The 8832-nt window shown below is 46.0% G+C and overlaps 1 long non-coding RNA gene across 2 annotated transcripts in view; it reads right to left on the reverse strand.

Annotated features, from left to right (window-relative positions):
- The window catches only part of LOC116666503, a 41655-nt gene extending 33678 nt beyond the window's left edge, over positions 1-7977 (reverse strand). Inside the window, exons 1-3 of one of the 2 annotated variants that reach the window (XR_004323399.1) lie at positions 7389-7977; positions 6917-7057; positions 1155-1254 (exon numbers count right to left, since the gene is read on the reverse strand). This is a non-coding gene — a long non-coding RNA (uncharacterized LOC116666503). The remainder of the gene's footprint in view (positions 1-1154; positions 1255-6916; positions 7058-7388) is intronic. The other variant, XR_004323398.1, reaches the window with a different exon arrangement.
- Positions 7978-8832: the final 855 nt, after the last annotated feature.

Genomic DNA, 8832 nt, shown 5'->3' on the forward strand with positions numbered 1-8832 from the left:
AGAATGAAGGATGGATGAGAACAGCTCTGGGTGGAGACAAGGGAAGCCCCATGGGAGGGAGTAGGGCACTGGAATGAGTGAGACGGGAGGAAGAAGTGAGGGAAAAAGCAGATGGCCCTTTCAAGCAGGTTGGCTTTACAGGGACAATGCCACAGCAAGATGGGGGAGGGGATGGAGGAGAGTTCCTTTAAAGGGGGAGGGGCATGCACAGATTTACTTGCCAAAAGGAGATGCCAGGATAGAGGTGGGGTGCCCGGAAGAGTAGGGGTGACAGATGGGGGTTTAAGGAAGGGGATACACAGAACCCCTGGAGGGATTCACCTTGGGAGCCAAGGCCAACGCCCAGAAGGAGGGGGCGTCTGCAGGGCGGAGGGACAGGAAGCTCCAACTCCCCAGTGGAGCTGATGGTGCCACGTGGAATACAGGCTGGGTGACGATTTCAACATTTTAAGAGAGGATGGACTGTTCCTCTTGAACACATTTTTAATTTTCTTTATGAAATCTCCTTGATTTATAAATGTTTGCAACTGTCTGAAATCCAGCTTAATGGTCCTGCCCGCCCCAAACCTGTCTATGGCCCAAACTGAGCTCCCTATGCCCAGGACTCCCATGCCCTGTTTCTTCTCCCTCTCATCTCCCCCTTCATGTGGGTGTCTCCCCTCTGGAAGCCTGGAAAAGCATTTCCTTTACAGGATCAAAAATACTTTTTTCTAAATGCTGTTGAAGCTTCATTAGAAGTAGATATACTAACCCTGAAGTTCTAAGTCTCTGGTCTCTGCCCCACCCCGAACTCTGAATTTCACAGATACTGTCCTAAAAGCATGGAAATGGCCCACATATGTATGCCACAAATGTTAACAGCCCTCCGTACAAAGAAACCCTGAAGAATTGTTTGGAAAGAGTCAGTTACTCTTCTTTAGTGCATTTTCCGTAGGCCTTTCAAACAGCTCAAGAAAAAGAGGATTTGAATCTCTAGGTCCTATAGAGGGAAAGGCTGGGCCTCTGGCATCTAGAACCAGCTCCTTCCTGAGTGTGACTTCTGGCCCAGGAAGGCGTGATCATCTGTAAAAGTGCTGGTGAACCTCATGCCTGGATGGAGGTACCATCATTACAATTAAGGTTATCATTATTTCAGTCCCACCACCTTCTCTCACCTGTGTTTGGGGTGGAGCCTGACACTGCCTGGGCTTGGCTGGTGGCTTCCTCGGGTTTATTCTGGTCTCTGCATTCCAGGGCTGATGGCTGTGGTGTGTTCTAACAACAAGGACAAGGATTGTTACCAGGTCGCACAGCAAATCATCTAAGCAATTAAGATTCCTCAAATGCCTACCATAGGTATATGAAAAACCAGAGGCCCCACCTTTACGCCCCACTGCATCCCAGTCCAGTCCACCCTCACTAGGAAGCTCTGCCTGCAGAAGAGATAATAGGATCTTAAGATGGGAGCTGGCACCAGCTGAAAGACATCCTCTGTGAAAGTCCGGTGACCCTTATACAAAGGGGACAACACCATTTCAGGTTCACCAGTTCAGCAGACCCAGTACTTGTCCGCAAGGATTTTGCAGCAGTAGAAGAAAAGAGCTAAGGTGCAACTCAGCACCCAGGAACGAGAGGCCGTCAAGCAAAGACTATGTAGAAAGAAGGATGTGGTAGATCTCCAATGCAGGAGCCATCACCATCTTGGAGGAGAGGTCCCACTAGGAAGGAAAGCCCACCTGGGCACAGGATTCCCTGGCCAATGCCAGGGTCCTGTCCAGCAGCAACATGGAAGCCAGTTCGTGGAGGACACGGTTACTAGCAATAGCTTTAACAGGCTATTCTTTTCATGTGTTTGCTTAAGTTGACCATCATCCCAAGAAATTACTCCTTCTCACGAGAAAGTAATTTAGAGGTTGATGAATGGAACAAGCCTGGATTTTCAACTTCAAATTGGTAAATTTTCTTATTCATGCTTTCTTCTTACCAATGGTCTAGTCTCACCATAAGTAATAAGCAAATCCCTCATTAGACTTTCCCAAGGGCTGGGGCCATGGATCATTTGTCTTGTATCCCTGTTTGTAGAGCCTAGCACAGTGTCCCAGGCACTCTGGAAATGTCTGTGGCTTGGATAGATGACTGACGAAGGAAGGAAGGAAGGGAGGGAAGGGAGGGAAGGAGGGAGGAAGGAAGGAAGGAAAGAAGGAAGGAAAATAGATTCTTTCAACCCAATGACACTTGTATTTCTTTATCAGCACATGACACGAAAATTGAGGCACAGATAACTTAAGTAATTTGCCCAAGATTGTATGGCTAGGAAGTGGCAGAGTGGAGATTAGAACCCAGGCTATCCAGCTCACAAACCATGCTCAAAATCATTAAACTATCCACTCATGTTTTACAGCATATACTAGAAAATATGAGAGAGAAAAAAGTCCAAGGCTAAGTTACCAGAATATCCAAAATAAGAAGTCATCCTGAAGGAAGTATGGTTCTTAGCTAATTATATAGATTGCCTCTCAGTGTCCTGTTGGCATAACTTGTAGCCAAAACTAAAGTGCTTGAGAAATAACAGAGTAATGTTACTAAACCAGCAAAACAAAGATTCTATAAAAGTGGGATTAGATAAAGAGGTAGGAAACAAATTCAGTTCCAATTTAATTTAGAAAAGAAACAAATCATCAAGCAAATAGTTTTTTTGACACAAATATGAAATTAATCTGATACAGATAGGAAATTAATCTGAAACCATCAAAAAAAGTTGCACTGCCTTAAAATCCTACACTCCCTTTAAAAATGCAAACTTCATGAGGAAGCCATTATTAAATCCAGCCGTACTAAGCAACAATTCCAATTCAATCCCCGGAGATTAATTTTAAGGCACTAAATGATTCTAAGATGTATTTTAGTAACAGAGAGCCATGCCCAGAGAAAAATTTCAGGGATAAAAATCCTTCCACAGCCATCATTTTGGTGTTTTCCTGAATACAAAGGTTCAGAAAAATAGAAGAAAGAACATGATATAGAGATGGAGACCAAGAAGAGTAAGAGTTAGAATATTAAACAGTGTTAAAAACTAAAGACCCAAAGTTTTCCTTTTCAAATCTACTTCTTTGTGGAAAACATTGTACTAGATGATGCATGAGCTTGGAAAAGATTAAGGCAGGATCCAGCCAGTGGTATAGCTTCTAATGTACCAGAAGATGAGGTGATATCATCTAAGCCAAGCAAGGGACAAAACCAACGCCTTCTGCTGATGTGTTCTGCGCTGATCAAAGGAGAAACCCAGAGGCAGGGAGCGGAGAACCCACCTTTAGGTGAGACTGGACAATTGGCGTTGTCATTCCAGGACATGACCACTGTGTGGCAGGAAAGGATGTGGAGGAAGGGCAGGCTGTGGCCAAAGAACTCTTTGGATCCACTCCAGAGAAGAGAGGATACACAGGGGAAAGGTGGAGGGGCGGCATTCCCCCGAGGCTCTCCAAGACCCCAGACCTGGTGTTTTACATCTACAAGTCACAGTGAAAGTGTGGAGAAAACTGATACATAACTATATTCCCATGCAAAAGGGTAGAGCCCTGGCTAGTTACTAGGTAACAAAGCACATAGTGGTTAAATAGTATTATTACTATATGTGACTATGTTAACTCGTGTGAATCACAATTTCCTGGCCAAGAAGATTGAACTGAAATTTTTTAAAATTTCATTTTCACTTTTTTTTATTACATTTTTGTTTGTTTGTTTTGAGGTAGGGGAGGAAGGTAATTAGGTTATTTATTTACTTATTTTTTTAAATGGAGATACTGAGGACTGAACTCAGGACCTCATGCATGTTAAGCATGTGCTCTACCACTGAACTATACCTTCCCCCAATCCTGAAATTTTTATTCTAACAATGAGATCAGGTTTTTTGACCAACAGATTGGTAAAAAATAAAATACAATAAAAGAGCTCAATAAAAACCAATAAGGTTGACTCAGTATTGTAAACTGACTAACTACACTTCAGTTAAAAAAAAAAAAAAAGACAAGGAAAAAAATCCTAGGAAGAGAAGGAAAAAAAAAAAAATAACGGTATGGAGAAACCAGGGGTTTTCACACTCAGAATGTACACGGATACTGCCTTTGGCGAAGGCTACTGGGAGCAGCTAGTAAAATGTTCAGTGCGCGTGCTCCTTCACCCAGCACTTCCATCACTAAGTGTCCGATTGAAATCCTTGTACATGTGCTCAAAGTGGCATGTGCTGTGATGTTTGCAGACACAGGAAACAACGTACAACATGTGACACTTCATTTAGGCTCTGCGATATTTCACAACAGTGAAGGAGAATGAAACAGATCTGTATTGACCTACACGGAACATCTCCAAAACACATTGTTAAGGGAAAAAAAGCAAATTGCAAAACAATATGGTATGGTCTTATTTGTGTGCTTTTAACCCACCAAACTATAGATGTCTGGGTTACTATACAGACATAAACAACTGGATTACAATACAGATATGTCCAAAGCTTTGAGCAAAGTGTGCAGGGAGCATGCCATGATGATGGCGGCACAGAGCACTCTAGAGTGTACAACTGGGCTTGGGAAGAAGAGAACGTCCCTTGTTTGAATTGTTTATTAAAAAAAGAATTGCTGTATGGTGTAATTAAAAATTAAATCTTTAGAAATGTTAGCTTTAAAAATGTCTACCTGCCCCATCATGTGTTTATCAGGTTTGGAAGGATCTTACCAGCTGTGATTCCTTCAACAAGAGGAGGTTCATTCAACAAATACTGATTGAGCACTGACTATGAGCCAGACTGTTCTAGACTGGGAAACGTTAAAAATATCTGACTTCATGGAGTTTATATTACAGAGCGTTTATGGCATCATCTCCTTTGGGGTGGGGGGAGTCTCTGGGAGAGAGGCAGGGATTGATAAAATATGCCCAGAGGCCAGAGGATGACATAGGTGGGCTCCTGCCATCTCTTCTGGACCAGGGAAGGAGGAAGAGATGGGAATGGTTTAAGGTTTCAGTGCAGGGTCGAAGCATCTGGCTGGCCCCTCACTAAGCCCTCGCTGCGTCTGCTCCACCTAGCTGCACAAGTTGGAGTGTCTGCAGTCGGGCAGCTCCCTTGCCTCTCCCCAGGCCTCGTGGAGGGACTGGGAGCCAAGTGGGGAAGGGTGCAGCCGAGCTCCAGTCTGGCTTAGGAGCTCCTGGCTCTTTGGGGCCACCCAAAGAGAGTCCCCTTCCTGAGTGAGGCCACTTAGAATGATGGCCAAGAGCCAGCGGGTTAGGGGACAGAGGGACTGACAGTAAGAGGAAAGTGAGTGGAAGGGAGTGAGATTAGAGGGGAAAGGAGTGGATGTAGGAGCTGGCAGTGCTCCACCTTGGCCAAAAACGGGGAGAAGTGGGGAGGGTATAGCTCAGTGGTAGAGCATGCACGAGGTCCTGGGTTCACTCCCCACTTCCTGCTTTAAACATAAATAAATAAATAAACCTAACTAAGTCCCCCCCCCGGCAAAAAAAATTTAATAAAAATAAAAGCAGGGAGAACATCTCCTATCATGTGCCATCTGGCGCCAGAGCAGAGCCCAGCAGCCTTTACTGTGCTGGAAGCCCGGTGAGAGCTGCCGGTCCCTCAGCATCCTCACTGCCCCTCCCTTGGCTCCTCGTCCGGACAGCAGCCCACCTGGCTTCTGCTTCACTTCCTGTCTAAGCTGAACAGCATAGGGAATAAAGTAGGTGAAGCGACTCGAGAGAGGTTTAGCATGAAAAAGCAGAACTGAGACTAAACTTATCATAGGAATTATTCTGCAATATAAACAGAGATCAAAGCATTACTTTGTACACCTAAAATTAATACCATGTTATACACCGACTGTATCTCAATAAAACTGGAAAAAGTGGAACTGAGTTTGTGGTTTACTTAAGAGATTAAACATACAGTTTAAGGGGAGAGGGTTAAGGGCATCCTGGATCCCAGACCACCCTGTAGCATTTACAGAAGGATGGCAAGGAGAGGGCCCGTGGTACACACAAAGGAATTACTCAGTAATAGTGAAATTGCAGACATCCTTGACAAGCAAGTAGGGGAGAGGTTTCAGGCTAGGGCGGCCTTTCCTGAGGCCTTCAAATCATACCTCACAGGCCCCAGGCTGCCCCACCTGAGCCGGCCCAGCCAGCTTCCCTGTGACGCCAGTTCACACGGGTGCTGGAAGGGGGAGGTAATCTGATTGGCCTGGAGAGTCATGTTTGCTAGGGAAGACCAGCTCTGTTAAAGATCAGGGTCAGGTTTGAACCTGTTCTCCCAAACCTACGTGCTGTCCCTCAGAGAGCCAAACAGTAAGACACACAAGGCGACGGGAGCAGCTTTGCAGAGCTCTGGTTATTTATAAGATCCAAGTGGGTTTGAAACAGCCACACCCAGTTGAACAGACTGGAAAATAAGCTAAAGAACCACCTCCACTTCATTGCTGGTCCACTTTGAACTCAGAGAATCGGCCTGGGTCCGCTGCCATTTGCACAAGCCTGCATGGGGCTCTTGGCAACTGAAGACAGACATAGCTCAAACCCACGGCATCACTTTCAAACACACAATTCCATACCCACTTCCCCAGGAGATTTCTGATCTCAGTGCCTCCAAACCTGCTTTCTAGAAGGACTTTGTCCAAACCTGAGAAAGATAAACACATTTGCCACACCCTAGCCTCGCTGTCCCCAAAGGAGGGTTGGACACGCCCTGTGAGTGCTCTGGGCTCGAACACCACACATGCTTCCCTGCTCACATGTCACTATTTCACAGCCAAGTGCTTCCCAGCAAAATACACGAGGGCTTTGTCTCATTCTGCAACAGTCGGCGTGGGCAACAGGGCCACTGTCACTGTCTGTCCAGCTCAGAAGGGAGACCAGCAGGGTGGAGGGGGCAGTGAGCTGCAACAGCGAGGGTCAGCCTCACCTTGCTTCGGGGGCGAACACAACTCTGCACATCCTGGCTGGGGTTTCACAAATCTCACTAAGAAGGAAGGGCTGGAGGAGGACAAACGAAGGTGCTTTCTTTGCATTACTCCCTTAGTCAAACAGGGCATCAGAATCGCATCTGAAAAGTGCATTTTTTTAGTTAATAAAAACAAAATAATTAATTGGGAACAGAATAATCAAAGTCACACTTTCCATACTTAAGTGACTGGTTTGGGACCAAACTGATCAGGTTTGGGGAGCCCCCTCCTCCTCCACGTCCCAGCTTTCTCCCCCACCCCCTTCCTCAACTTCAATTCTTGGCCATTAAATCTCTGCTATAATTCTGGTGGGGGCCATCTCCAACCCACCCCCGACCCACCTTCATCTCCCAACAAACCCCCTCAGGTCTCTTCCCCACTCAGCATTCCTTCTGCAGCCACTGCCTCACATTTCTTAGATCAGCTCTTCACCTTCAGAGTCTCCAAGATTTGGCTTTACCTCCTTTTTCCACCCCAACAAGGCAGGCCCGGATGCAGGAAAAGTGTGGCTTTTGAAGTTTGCTGAATTTCCCTCCTTTCCTGAAGTTAAGTCAGACTCATCAGGAGCTCAAGGAGAGCAACTGATTTGCACAAGGTTCCTAATAACTTCTTAGGGAATCAGTTCTGGTGTTTGTTTCTCTTGTTTCATTTGCTTTTGTGTGTTTGTTTTTACCCAGGGTATGAGCTAATGCCTCAGAGATCAGGGAAATACACAGTAAGGGACAGAAGGAAAATAGGAGAACGTGTCACTAAGGGGAAGTGTATTAAGTGATAAGTTAGCGATAGGAGGGCTGATGGAGTTTCTGCCGCGTGCCGTGCACTACGTGCCTGGCACTGTGCTGACAACATGATGGTGAACAAGCTGACCGTCCCCCTCCCTCACAGAGCCGACAGCCTGACGGGGGAGGCAGCCACACAAGCAACCGGCCACTGATGATCTAATATGAAGAGTGCTGAGAACGGAAAAGTACAGCACACACGGGCGCACAGACCGTGGCGGGGTCGGGGGGGGGTGTGGGGTGGTGCTTGCGTGCCAGGGAAGAAGACTTCCAGGAGGAAATGTTCCTTAAGCTGAAACCCAAAGAATTGAGGAAGAGAAGCCTGTTGAAAGCCAGGGGGCAGGAGAGAGCAGGGTATGAAATAGCTGGGTGGGGCTGGAGAGGCCAGTTTGAGGCCGCAGAGCAAGCACTCCCTGGGGGGACCTTGGGTGGAGCCGCAAAGGCTGAGACACAGTGCCCAGAGCCACCTCCAAGACCTTTTCTTCCCTGGGAACCTACACGCTGTTCAGGCTGTCTCAATAAAGCATTCTGAGCCAACTCTTTACTCTCTTAGTGTTAACCAAATGCCCATGATCACCAAACAACCAAGGGGCCGATCCAAGTCAGAGCAAAGGGAGCAGGAGACACACCCCTCTCCCCCTGTTTTTTCCTGTGCTTATTTCTGCCCCCAGAAAAGCCCTAGCAAAGGTTCTCCATAATTACATAACAAGAACAGGGCAAGCAAGCTTCAAGGGACACACGGAATCCAACCGTTTCCCCTTCAAAAATCAAAACCACCGAAAGCGAGCATTAGCACGGTGCAGGCAGATTCCCTGGGTTGCTGGCAAGGTCTGGAATCACCATCCAGCAGCAAGAACCCTGTTAATCCAAGGTGTTTATTTCCTTTTGATAAATAGTCATGTGTAATTTCCCATTTTTAGGGACAATAATTATTTCCAACAAAGGGCAATCACCAAAAACTGTATTTAGAAAGACTCATTCTCCATAAGAGAACTACAGCTCAGTTTTTAAAAACAATAATAATTTTTAAAGCACTTAGCTAAAAACATTCATTTGTCTCAGCTATGATTCAAGAAACAAGTAATTTTTGAAATATA

Source organism: Camelus ferus, chromosome 10 (genome assembly GCF_009834535.1).
Source record: "Camelus ferus isolate YT-003-E chromosome 10, BCGSAC_Cfer_1.0, whole genome shotgun sequence".
Lineage (NCBI taxonomy): Eukaryota > Metazoa > Chordata > Mammalia > Artiodactyla > Camelidae > Camelus > Camelus ferus.